Source organism: Lutra lutra, chromosome 6 (assembly GCF_902655055.1).
Source record: "Lutra lutra chromosome 6, mLutLut1.2, whole genome shotgun sequence".
Taxonomy (NCBI): Eukaryota; Metazoa; Chordata; class Mammalia; order Carnivora; family Mustelidae; genus Lutra; species Lutra lutra.
In genome coordinates, this window is record NC_062283.1 from 5268194 (window position 1) to 5282312 (window position 14119).

Below are 14119 nucleotides of genomic sequence, written 5' to 3' on the forward strand. Positions count from 1 at the left end.
TTGGGGGAACCAGGTGGTGGGTATTGGAGAGGGCATGGATTGCATGGAGCACTGGGTGTGGTGCAAAAACAATGAATACTGTTACGTTGAAAAGAAATAAAAAATTAAAAAAAAAAAAGGCAAGCAGAGCAGAATGAATAACAGAAAGGAAGCCCAGCCATACATCTTAGCAAGTCCTGCAAGGAAAAGGGAAAAAAATGAATCTGGTCATTGCTCACTGAACATGGCAGACGAGCTCAGATCATGTACAAAGTGATGGCGATGATCTGCTTTCCTTCTCTGATTCAGGGGCTGTGTCCAGAGCCACACTGTTCCTTTCATCCTCCTTTGCCTCCACAACCTCCCACTTGTAGTTCCATGGGCACCCAGGTCCCGCAAGGTCTTGTTTTGCAAGCACACCCTTCAGCGGCCGCCCGGAGTGGTAACAAAGGACCACAACACCACCAGCCCATCAACTTCTAGGCAGAGCCATTACGGTGACTTTTATTTCCAACTTTAATCTCGGGTTCAAACAGAAAGCCTATAGCTACAACCTCAAGAATAGATCAATGTCAAAGGTAGCGACAGAGGTCAAACTGAACGCAGAGAGAGCTTGAGGCAACTGAAAATTATATCAAGGTAGCAGGTCATCATAATTCCATTTCATGAATACTTTACAAAGCAGGGACTGGTGGTCCCCAAACCATTTAAGGCATTTATTGCTTTACCAGGCAGCCCGCAAAGAATCTCGGCTGTCAGACATTAGCACCCTGAAGGCTCTCCAAGGTGGGTGAGGTTTTCAGTTCATTTGTTGTTCTGTCTATGCAGGAGAAGTTGAGTTTATAGCAGAGATTCTGGGACGCTGATATGTTGATTCCTGATATCAGAGTCATGTCTGTAAGGCCGATAAAAGGAGCACCAGCCTCTGGGCTACAGGGGAAGAGAGAAGCTGTGCATGTACACACTTCAGGAAATCCAACAAATTCAACACAGTCGAATCCGTTTACTGCACAGAAGTCTAAGAAATGGAAAGAGAACAGGAATCAAGGCAGGATGAAGGAAAACAGAAAGGCAGGCAGGAAGGAAACAAGGTAGGAGGAATCAGGATGGCAGAGACAGGGAGGAAGAAAAGGACAGAGAAACCTGATAAAAGATGGAAGCCAGAAATCTACTGGATTCAAATATGATGACACTGAGCTATGGAATTTGATTTTTCAACAGTAAAGTCATTTTTATAATTAGTCATCGAAATAGATGTCATTATTGAACAAGATGTGGTAGTGAGATTAATATTAATGGTCCGTTTGGTTTTTAGGATAAGGAACTTGACTCTTAGCTTATAAGGAAATCCATTGCTTCTCTCTATACTTAAAATGTTGATAAGGAAGAATGCAGAACAAGGAAGTGAGGATGGCCAGGTTTGGCAACAGACGTGGGCCCTTATGCAATAAGGACTTTGTAGATGTGACGATACCAAAAACTCTTTGCCATACGGCTTTGCATTTAAAGATTTATTTATTAGTTTGAGAGCGAGAGAGCAAGGGAGAGCATGTGTGCATGTGACATGGGGAGGGGCACAGGGAGAAACTCTCAAGCAGACTCAGCTGGGAGTCCAAGAAGGGGCTCCATCTCATGAGCCATGAGAGCACGACCTGAGCTGAAACCCAGAGTTGGCTGCTTCACCCACTGAGCTACCCAGGTGCCCCTATGCTGCTTTGGATTTAGATGTGATGTTTATAATAATGAACTGAGTTACTATGAGATACCTGTTTGTAAAGGTGGTATCCTACACTCCAGACGATGTATGTCTGTATTCCTAAATCTATTTTTCAGTTAATTCTGACATTCCATCAAAAATGAAATATAAGATCCACATGATGAGTGCCTTGAATGTGACACTACCCTAAACATCACACACACACACACACACACACACACACACACAGGTGTGTACTCAACCACATGTACACACACATGCACACACACGTGCAGACACAAGCATGTATGCACACACATTAAAGCAAAATCCACTACTTAATGAAATAGTGCCCCTAATCACCTCTATCAGTCTCTATTTTTGAGATTCGCTATTCAGCTACCTAATTTTCAGTGGCTCAGGAAATGCTCCCATAATTTTAGTAAAAAGCAGGATGTGGTCCCCTGCAGCTTTTAGAATGCTAAGGAAATTATGCAGAGGGAAACACTGGACACAGATCTAGAATGCTTGATGTTAACATTGGCTATCTGATGATTCGAGGTGATCTAATGGTTTTTCTTGAAGCTTCTATGCATTTTCCAGATTTTCAGCATTTTGGAATTTGCCTTCATAATCTATAATCTATCGTTATGTAATGATAATATACTGCTGGTGTTATTATTCTTATCCAAGCGAAAAGGAAAGTGAAGCCTGCCTTTCATGCTACAGTGTCTACTTCTACTCTTTGAAACCTTAGGCCTTAGTGTGGATTTTCCATTGCTGTTTTATTTTTTTGCCCAGCCCAAGGTTGAATCTGAGAGATAACTCCACTGCCTGCAAAATAGAGCAGCACTAGGAACTTCAAGAGGTTGAGCTCCAGCACTAATTCACTTACAAAATGTGTATACATTCAGACCCACACACCACCCTCTTACTGTTGCCATTCTAATATACTTAAAACAAACACAAAAAACAATTTTAAGTATACCAACATTTTGGACCAAATTGAAAATCCATAGTCACAATCATTACATGAACTGCTCTTTAAAAACAAAAATGAGTTTCATGCCTTCACGAATCCAAAAATTGAAAGTGAAAAACTTTGGTCTGGCTCTTTAGCTAAACTATAAAATGATTAAAAATATACTTGGTATCTAACCCATGCAAACATTACTTCATTCAGGAGGCTATCAATTTTTCAATGTATTTATAATATTTATTAAGGTGAAAGAGAAAAGGAAAGATGGAAAATCTTTGAGCATCTAAAAAGTTCAAAAATTTTTTTACATGGCAGTATTATTTATCAAAGAAATTAGATGAATTCACAGGCCTAAAAATTGTAAAAAAAAAAAAAAAACAAGTAAAATGCGTCTCTTTCTTTTTTTTTTTCTCAATTTGTAAAGGGAGAACGTTCCAAGAAATCTTTCATTGTGATAAAAGTTTCATCTCCCCTTTGTCCTTACACAAACATGCTCATGTCATTTTGTTAAATTCTCCCTTTTAAGGAAGATTTCCAGTTTCATTTCAGCCAGATTTAATATATGCCATAGTTGAGACAGTAAGGAGGTGGTGCATCTAGTGTGATTCACTTAGAACTTCCTTTCCTTCAAGTCATGTGTTTAGCTGCACATTCAGCGTGGGAACCCAGGATCTGAGACGATGGGTCACATGAGGAAAATGGCCACTGCCCTGCCTTCTTGGGTTTAAACACCAAAGGTCAAGAAAGATACAATTATAAAGTTATGACAGGAATTGAGATACGTAGTTAAGGAGTCGAGCATTCTAGATTCTAAGTGCTCCTATGGTCTGTAATCCCTCGCCCTCTCCGGTCAGAAGGCCCACATAGCCACCAGCGCATCCTGTCAGCTTCTTCACGGGAACGTTCCATCCCAGATAATCACAGAAGAATGCATATTCCGTGATCTCGGATTTTAACCTCACGGGGCAGACGATGACATGACGCTCATGAATAGGAATCACTGGCAAATTCATTATATAAAATACTCGATTTTTCTATATGTTTTCCTATAAGGACTGCCACTATTAAATAACTAGTAAAGGAAGATAAGGTGCATTTTTTTTTTTTTTAACCAGAGGTTCAGGAAATGAGTTTGTTTTTGAAAGTGTTTTTGAAAGTTGTTTTTGAAAGTGAGGGTGCCCGGGTAGCTCAGTCAGTTAAGCATCTGCCTTCAGCTCAGGTCATGATCCTGGGGTCCTGGGATCAAATTCTGCCTGGGGCTCCCTGCTCAGCAGGAGCCTGCTTCTCCCTCTCCCTTGGGCTCTCTCTCTTTCTCAAATAAATATATAAAATCTTATTTATTTATTTATTTATTTGACAGAGAGAGAGAGCGAGCATAAGCAAGGGGAGCAGCAGAGGGAGAGGGAGAAGCAGGCTCCTCGCTGAGCCGGGATCCTAATGTGGGACTTGATGCCAGGACCCTGGGATCATGACCTGAGCTGAAAGCTGAGGCTTAACCATCTGAGCCACCCAGGTACCCTAAAATCTTTTTTTTTTTTTTTTAAAGACAGTGTCTAAAGGCATGAGTTAAAAGCAATGAAAGTGACAGGCAAGTAGGTGCCCTTCTGTTGTTACTTGAAGGTCTGTGTGTCCCTGAATTGGGCTGTTTCCATCCTGTGTGGAAGAAAACACACCAGGCACACTTAGAAGTTCATCGCTCAGCCAGGCTGCTGGGTCAGGATGACGTAGACAGTATGTATGACTTTCTTTGCTTTTCAAAAGAAAAAAAGAAAACTGTGAAAAGGTCACTCGCTAGCCTCAGGAGAGAGCGGGGTCAGTGAATTCCTGCCTGGACATTCGAGGCCTAGGTCACAGAGCCTTTCTTCAGAAACCAAGGGGGATGGCTTGCTTCAGTCTTGGCCGGAAAGCAAATTCAGGAGGTGGGTTCTGCATTGCTTCCCACATCTGCCCAAGGATGTTTTCTTCCTGGATAGATGCAGAAGTCATTTCCTATGGATGAGGGTCCCACAGGTCCCCAGGCTCCCTCTCTTTCCATGAATTCCAGCACTATAAGAAGGCAGGTGGGGTGTCCCACTTTCCTGGGCCAACTGATCCTTGCGAATGACACGCCCATCACGCCGTGTGCATCACTGTTTGGGTACGTGTGTACCGGGCCCAGGCGTCTTTGACCACCCACTTCCAAAAAAGCATAAAAATGTAAACTTTGTCACCTCTGTTTTCAGACATTCCTTCTTATAAATCTTACGTCCAACATAGAGAAAGAAGCACAGATATTCCTCATCATTGTACTGAAAGAAGAGGGGGCAGGAGAATGTGGATCTTTCCATGTATTTTTGTCATGATAAGAACAATAAGTAGAAAAAGAAATCCTTCTTCCTCAGGGTACCAAGAGGACGGCAGTTGGAAGAGCATGGGTCTCCAAATGACCTCTCACAACGAGGTGTCCTCCACCATCATTCTCTGGCACCCATCTGTCTTTCAAGTTGACAAGAAATCCTTCGCCAAACCCAATAGAGTTAGGAAGGGATGGGTGCTTTACAAACTTCGCAGCGTTTTTTAATTTTTTATTTTGTCTTTGGGTTGTGATTTTTTCCCCTGTAAGTTCATGATTTAGTATCTGTGAACGTAGGAGGCTGCTATCCTCCCAAGTTCCAAGATTGATTTCTTCAAGTTCATCCTTGCCGGCCTCATTTGACATGCACAAACATAATCAATGCTCTCACGCCACAGGTGATCACTCATTAGAAAGACTCGTATCCATCCCCAGCACCACACGCGTCCATTCGTCATTTCATTCCATGCCTGTCAGAAGGCTGTGCTTATCTTTCAGGGGCATCATTTGAATAGACAAGGTTAATACCAACTTAATTTTACTTTAATGGTAATTTAAATGGAATACTTGGGAGAACATGAGACCTGGGTTGATTCGCTCAGCATATTCAGTAAAAAACCGTCTCCCGACAGACCTGTGTGTTTCAAGGGTGGCTGTTCACCCTGTTTTATTTGTTCTCCTCCCTTTTCAGGACGGAGAGTTGGAGACCAGCACCCAGGGGGCCTCGGGCGGGAGGAGGGAAGGAACATCGGCCACCAACCTGCATTTGTAGGGTTGAGGGGCGGGGGGTGTCAAGCCTGTTGCAAAGAACGTCAGTTTTCTTACACAGGACTTTTAATGTCCTGTCTTTGCAGAATGTAGTTGTGGAAACAGCATGTGGTTGGAATTCCTGTTGCCTCGTCACTTGCTTCTTTTCACAGTATTCAAGTGGAAGCCTTAGCCATGTCAGGCTTCACGGGCTGGACTGGGGGATCCCATCATGGCTCCGTGGCCCCATAGCACTTCTCTAGATCCATACATTGGGGTTTCCTGCACTCTGTTCTGCCTGTTCTCCATGAGCTGAGCTGTGGTTGTATCTCTTTTAGGCACGTGCCAATCTTACGGGGCACATACACGCACGCTCTCAATACTAATACTCATTCATAACTTATGTTATCTTGTGCTCAGTGTGCATTTTTTTTTTTTCTTTTCTATTACTTGTCTTGGACCCATAGGTTCTATTCGTCAGCTATGGCACTTGTTTTCAAGGTCTGGGTCCTGGGTCATCACCCATGGATCCCTTTATCATTGAAAAAGTGCCCTCAAGAGACACATGGGGGTGCTCAGTCGGCTAAGCATCCAGACTCTTGGTTTTGGCTGGGGTCATGATCTCAGGCTTGTGGGGTTGAGCCCTGCCCTGGGCTCTGAGCTGCATGTGGAGTCTTCTTGGAATTCTCTCTCTCCCTCTCCCCCTCTCCTGTCTGCACTCTCTCTCTCCCTCTTTCTCTCAAATAAATAAATAAATAAATCTTTAAAATATATTAAAAAATTAAAACTATATAAAAATTAAAAAATATAAAAGTATAAAAATCTTTAAAAATATCAAACAAATAAAAAAATAGAAAAATAAAAAATAAAATTAAAAAAGATCAAAATTAACATGCTCATATAAAGCTGACATTGGCCTGTGAAGATGAGAACTATAATCCCTGTGACGAAAAAGTCAGGGAATGGTGACAGAGTACGATGGCATTTAGTTTACTGATGCACTGTGTGTGGTGTGTGTGCGTGTGTATGTGTGTGTGGTGTGTACACGTGTGTATGTTTTCTCTCTACTCCCCCAATTCCATGTAAGTGAAGATTTCTGTCTTTATTTGTCATTCATTCCTCAACACCCAGCCATCTCTGGGCCCAGTAGATGCTAGATAAATAAATATTTATCCAATACATTAGCATGTAAATGAAGAAGCAAATATCACTATGCTTTCACTCCATGAAGTCTCAGCCAGGGCTCCAGGGCTCCCTTGTCTCTCAGTGGCTATTCTAAACTTCAATCTTTCTGATCAAGCCTTCCCCCATCCCCCCCTCCCCCTAGCCGATACCCTGGAAAGCACCTGCACAGAGGAAAGAGTGGACTCCAGGCGGGGACTGTCTCACCTCCTGGTCTCCACCCATTAGGAGAACATTGGAATTTCCATTTCATCATCTCCCCACCTGCTCGAAGACAGAGGCTTCCAGCCACATTCATCATTCCACTCCTCTCCAGCATCTCCTGGATCTTTTCCATGAAGTGTTCCATCTCCCATACAATTGAACCCATTACCTTTTCTTCCAGTTTTTTTTTTTTTTCTTTTCCTCAAATGCTGAGCTTCATGAAGTCATGCTTACTGTCTGACTTCTGCTTTTCCTCTTGGTATCTGCCCGTCTCCTTCCTCTCAGACAAGATTCTACAGCTTTTACCCTCACTCTCCCACCTGTACACATTTCATATCCTTCTCCCATCATTTCGTCTGGTTCCCATCCTTACTGGTGCTGCTAAGTCAGTCATTGCTAAAACCAATAGACACTCTTCGATTCTTATGGTATTTTCTCTCGACCTTTTCCTGGATTTTAGAGCATGTCTTCTTTGGTGGCTGTTCTCTCTCTGCTTCTTTCTGACCATTTTTCTTCTTCCTTCACCTGTCTTTAAAATGATGGTCCTGGGACGTCTCGGTGGCTCAGTTGGTGAAGTATCTGCCTTTGGCTCAGGTCTTGATCCCAGTGTCCCTGCTCAGCGGGAAGCCTGGCTCTCTCTCTCCTACTACCCCTGCTTGTCTCTCTCTCTCTCTCTGACAAATAGATAAATAAGTAAACTTTAAAAAAAATAAATAAAATGACGGTGCTCCCTGGTTTTTATCCTTGGTTCTCTACTGCCTTTTCTATACAATCCCTTGATGATCTTAATCTATGATTCTGTTACCACATAAATGCTAATGACTCTTAAATCTAGCTCTGATGAGTTCCTTGACTTCTAAATTATGAATCTCCCATTATGAATTTTTCCAAAATTGAATTCATTATTTTCCCTGGAATCCATTTATATTCTAAAATTTCATGTCCTTTTTAAATGAGTACTACATCAACACAGTAACCTAAACCAGTTAATTCAGCCATTATTGGTTTTTCTCCCTTTCTTCATAATCTACATGTAATTGGTTATTAATTACTCTCAAATTATACTACTACATAATTCTTAGTGTTCTCTCCTTCACTCCATTTGTCCTCCTGTGGCTTCCATGCAAGCCTTGATCACCTCTGGTCTAGACTTCTGAAAAGGTACCATGAGGGGAAGGGTCCTCCAAATTTTTCCCCTCATCCATCCACCCGCAATGTTGCTGCTATCATTTTATTACTGAGGCAAAAACCATTGTATCATATACTCCTGTTGTAATCTTTTGGTGCCTTTTTATTACCACAGAATAAATATAAAATTTTTTAGCCTGCCTTCCAGAATGAAAACCTAGCATGTTCCCATCAGCCTCATCACCTAGGAGTCTAGGCTTTACTTCCCCCACCTCACTCCCTGTTGTCTCGGTTACATTTGTCCCAGTCACACTAAAACATTTGAAGACCCTGAATCATGTCATATCTTCATGCCTTGAAAAGTATTTTTAGTCTAGACATCTCTTCACTTCACTCTTTCATCTCATGCTATTTTTCACTTTTTAAGGCTCAATTGTCAACAACTGTTATCTTTCCCTGACTCTATTCCAAGCATAGCTGATGACTCAATCTTTTGAGGATCTACTGTGATTTGTGTATCAACTTAAACTTCTTGAACCAATGACTATAATTTTTCATCTTTATATTCCCAATGTCTTACAAAGAATTGAACACATAACAACTGATAAGTAAATATTATTTGAATGAATTTAAAATAATATCAGTCATGCTTTATCATTTATTTTCATATATGATCGCTCATTAGTAATTACCAATGGTTAGTAATTAGTAGATTAGTCTACTCCTTAACCTGTTCTTCTTTATTTCATCAGAAAAATATATTTTTTTAAATTTTAGTTCACTGCAGTAAGAGCAGTTATGATGAGACATATCCTCTTAACAGTTTTGCAAGTATCCAATGCTTATAAAGTGTGATTATATATAGGTACAGTGTTGTGCCAAGATCTCCAGAAATTATTTATCCACATAACTAACATTTCATACCCATTGATAAGCAAATCCCTGTTTTCCCCTTCTCCTAACTCCTGGCAACCACAATTCTATTCTTTGCTCCTACCATGAGTTTATTTGAGATATTTCCTGAAAGTGGATTCATGCGGTATTTGTCCTTCAGTCACTGGCTTATTCCATTTAGCCTAATTATCTTCCAGGTTCATCCACATTGTTCCATATTACAGAATTTCCCTCTTTTTTGAGATAAGGGCTTCAAAGACATAGTAACACTGGCATGGTCATTCCAGCACTACGCACAACAGGCAGAATGTGGAAACAACTTACTGTCAATCAGTTGATAAATGGATTACAAAAAACACCATGGCATACACATACAATGGGATATTATATGGCCTGAAAGAAGAAGGAACTCTTGTAGAGTGAAAATTATGGATTTTAATATGTGAAATTGTATTTTTGGGCAGAAGATAACTTGCTGTTCCTCCACACACAAGGAGCACTTAGAACTTAAGACTAAACCAATGTAGTTGAGGTGAATAGAGTCAAAAAGAACCAGCAATGCACAGATTGATTTTTTCAATAAAATTCAGCAGAACATAAAAGTAAGAGCCAAAGAGCAATCAGAACCCATCTTCTGGTTTGGCCTAAACTCATCATGCTTCAAACAATGACTGTGGATATTGTGACAAACCCCTTCTACCTACTTTACCCATCCTTTTGATTTGGTCCTTTTGGTTTGAATTTTTGTAGCATACCCCTGAAAGCTGAGACCCAGAAGGTATGTGATCATTGTGTTCTTGTTATCTGAAATTAAATGGGCGTGAAGCTCTGAAAGAATTCCTAATACCCCAACATTACCTATATTTCGCAAAACAATAATTCTGCAAATAATCCCCTAAGACTTCCAGGAGAGTGAAAGCATATTTGAATAAATTACAGGGCACAGACACAATTCACCGGGCTTATGTTCTATATGCTACTTAAGTAGGAGAGAAACCCTGATACCAAATACATGATTTCTTCTGACATAATGACTATATTATTCTCATATTTTACCTAAAACTTCAGTACTGAAAGAAAAGAGCAAGCAATGATCCACTGTGATGTGTATTGCTAAAGCAGCTAACACACAAATCTGGTGTTCTTTTCTTGATAGGAAAGCAACAGGGCCATATTTTGTCCTCTTCCAAATGTCAGAAAGCTGAGGTCATATTCCTACTCCTACTTATTCATTATGTGTCCTTCTGTCACCTCATGCACATCACGATGGAGTGAAACCTGTTTCTAATAATGCAAGGTTTCGAACTGCAGGTGGGGTAGGGAGCAAATATATTTGTTGGAAATATGATCGTGCTATCAACAATATATGCCAACAGCTACATAGCTGTGAAATGTAAGTCCAGTTCATTCTGCCACAGCATAAAATATATATTTTTCATGAAGATGGAAAAAGAAAAACTGTAAGAAATTTGGCTCCTTACTTAACTCATCCTAACACCTCAATTTTTATCACCCTCTTTCCCTCTTGAAATTATTTATTAATAATAAACAATGTACAGCTTAACACTGGCTGGCAAACAATTTTTAGCAGCATTAAAATGTAGCGGTTCAGAACATATAACTCAGGGAGAGAAGCACGGGTTTGCATTCTAGTCCACACCTGTGTTGGTGGACAATTTCAAATCCGAGCTTAACATCTCTTTAAGCTGAAAAATGCACATAATCAAAATACTAGCCTCATAAGTAAGTCTTTTTTGTGGCAGCAAATGTAAAGTGTTTAGTACATCGCAAAACCCACGGTAAGTGTAACGTGATTCTTATCATAGAGACTCAGTTGTTAAGAAGATGCCAGCACCCTTCAGAGGTCAAAGTCAGGGCAGAGATGATCCTTAATAGAATACCACATTATACACGTGATGTTCCTTTATTACAACCAACCCTCCATGGCCCGGTGGGGAAGGAGAAGCTATGTTGATGCAGAGAATCTTAGAAAAAGTGCTTCAATAGGATTTCCAAAGGATTTGAATTTGCAAGCCATCAACCTTTAAGAAGCACAACTTGTGGATTTACAGAAACATTGCAAAGAGATTTAAGAAGGCTCCGCTTTCCTGCTGAGCCCGTGGAGTCCGGCTCTGAGAGGTACGATATAATGGCCGTCATGACTTAGATGCTACAGGACAGTCTGCTGTTAGGAGATGGGAAAGAGCAAGCAGAAGAGACACAGAAAGTTCACTTCCTTGAAGATCCATCTTTGTATGCAGCTTAGGGACTTACTTAGATAAATTTAGTTCTTAAAGAACTGGAGGCGAGAGAAGTCCCAGTGCAGGGGAAGGCACGGGGCAGATTCGGGAAAGAGCACGGTTTCCCTGCAGCCATTCTCCTTCCCCCAAAGGCAGAAATGCAGCTGATCTGGGGCTCCTTGGAAAACTCACCAGCCCTCCTGCTTCCACACACACGCATTCGTTATATTATTGTCTAATAATGTCTGCTTGCTTCCCATCTCACAGGGATAGAGGAAGAATTAATGGTATGAATTTTGTCAAGCACTTCAAGACCCCTGGAGATATGCAACATAAATATCTTATGATGGTATACATTATTTCTTCAACCCTTTTTGTACCTCATACATGGGAGAGAAAGATATAGGCATTTATCTAGCAAAAACATTGATGGTGCTTTTAAAATACAATCCAATTTCACTGACTCCATTCTTTGGATTTTGAGGAAAGGCAATATGTTTTTTTTTAAAAACGGTTTTTACCTTTTCCATGTCCTCATTAGTGATGGATGTGATATCCATAATCTTATTATGTATTCCCATGTCTGATATATTTGAATCTTTGCAAAGAGCCATTACAACCATTCTGTCCACATTATTTTCTTATTCAAGCACATGCCTTCTCTCCCTGCCAGCCTATAGGCTCCTGTCCCTTTTAAGAATATACAAGAAAACTGTTTGAAATGAAGGGATTGAAAATCCTGTGAATTACTATCAGTTCTTACTTAGAAACTATTTTTATTTAGTGAAAGACTGTATTTTATGCCCACCTAATTAAGCCAATATAATACCATTAACCCGAGGTAAAGAACAGCAAAGATGAATTAATAAAATGAGCAGACTGGGGACCAGTGGGCCAAGCTCCCTCCTAATGCATACATTCCATCCTGATTCATTTCGAAGGTGCTTACCCACGGAGAGGACGTGCTTCTGCATATCTGTACTAAGCTGTTCTGTTTATGAGGAAGGGAAACTTTCTGTAGCAGTATGCTGTGGATATTTTCCCCCTCCGAGCACCGATGAATTATTTAGTACTTGATTTGTCAAAGAAAAGCTTGGCTACACTACGGGGACAGAGCTATGCTGTAGAAATAGAATATTGTTTAAGAAATTATTGGTGCAAAAAAAGGCAACTAAAGTAGAAGGCACAGTTGGCTTTCCAAATATACATACATAGCACTCACATTTATCATAATTCAAGGGCTTTGTGGGAAAAAAAATTTCCAGCATGTTTTGCCTTTATAAAACTGTCTTTATGTTCTGTGCACATCTCTTGGCTGGCTTCCCTCCAACCCTTTCTGTGTAGCCATCCATACTGATTTCTTCAGGGGTCTCCTTTTTGTCACTTATATTCAGGATAAGAGGGATATTTCTTTTATATCATCTCCCATTTGCTAGCACCCATACTGCATGGAATTATCTATAGGGATTCAACAGCATTTTTCCTTTGTTTTATGTGAGTGTGTGTGTTTTTAAACTTTATTATTGCTCTAAAAGCTCATTCCTCCTCTCCCTCAAGGCTTTTCAAAACTGATAGTTTTCAATTATTCAACCTTCTTGTGTACTCAGATCTCAGTACAGACAACCCTTGCTTTGTCTGGTTGTGATATGCACAGATTTCCATTACCCCTGTTTAGTTAAACAACACGAGTGCCCACACAGTACCTTCCAGCTTCAAGTACCACACAGAGTAACTGCAAGTAATTGCAAAAAGTACACGCTTAGCTGCCATCTCTTCAGCCCACCAGTCACGACATCGTGACAAACGAGCATCCACGCTCCTGACCAATCACGTCACTTCTTCCGGAGCCTGACGGTTGGTCCCCACACAGCAGCGGTGCAGTCCGCACACAGACAGCAAAGCATGTAGCTGTGTTTCCTTCCTATCACTCAGCACTAAATAACTAGGTGACGCTGCACAAAAATAGACCTGAGGTTGGAAATAGGCCAATAAGTAGGGAAGTCCGGCGAGAAACAAAACCTGGTGACACTGGGAGTAAAATTGGAATTGCCCATTAATGGAGTTGTAGAAGAAATACTGGATTCTAGGAAAGATGACCCTGCTGCCCTCGACCCTACATACACAACCAGGGAAACCAAGTGAAGGCAAACTCACTGACATCAATGAGAAAAGTGGTTATGCTAACGAGGAGGAAGATGTCCCAGAGCCAGTGACACCACCATAAGATTTCACATAAAAGGAACCCTCAGCACTACTCCAGGTCACGGCAAGAGCAAAAGGTAAAATGTTGAAAGCTGGTGAAAACCTAGAGTGGGCTAATTTGATGAGGTGCACAGAAGATATTCTCTCTTTGTTCCTTACTGTAAGTCGGGCTATGATAACAAGGCAAACACTGCTCCAAGGACTCCATTCTATAAACGTTTTGCACAAAGGACTGAAGCACTAATTTTCCATGCTGCTCATGTTTGAAATTGTGATGTACTCAATAACGGTCAGTTTTACTATTTTTACTACAGCACCTCACTGCTGGGCGAGCACTGAAACTTTGAAAATATTGGAAAGTTGCAGTTCTGTCCTGATCAAGATATTTAAGGTACTTAATGCATCTTCATGTCATATGTACTTTCTGGCACACTGACTGAGACAGATAGGGGGATTCCTGGTGTTGAAGCCGTTTTGGAAATATGTTCTATGTATTGATGTTCTAAGGAATTTGCATCAAGATAGCCATCATCCAG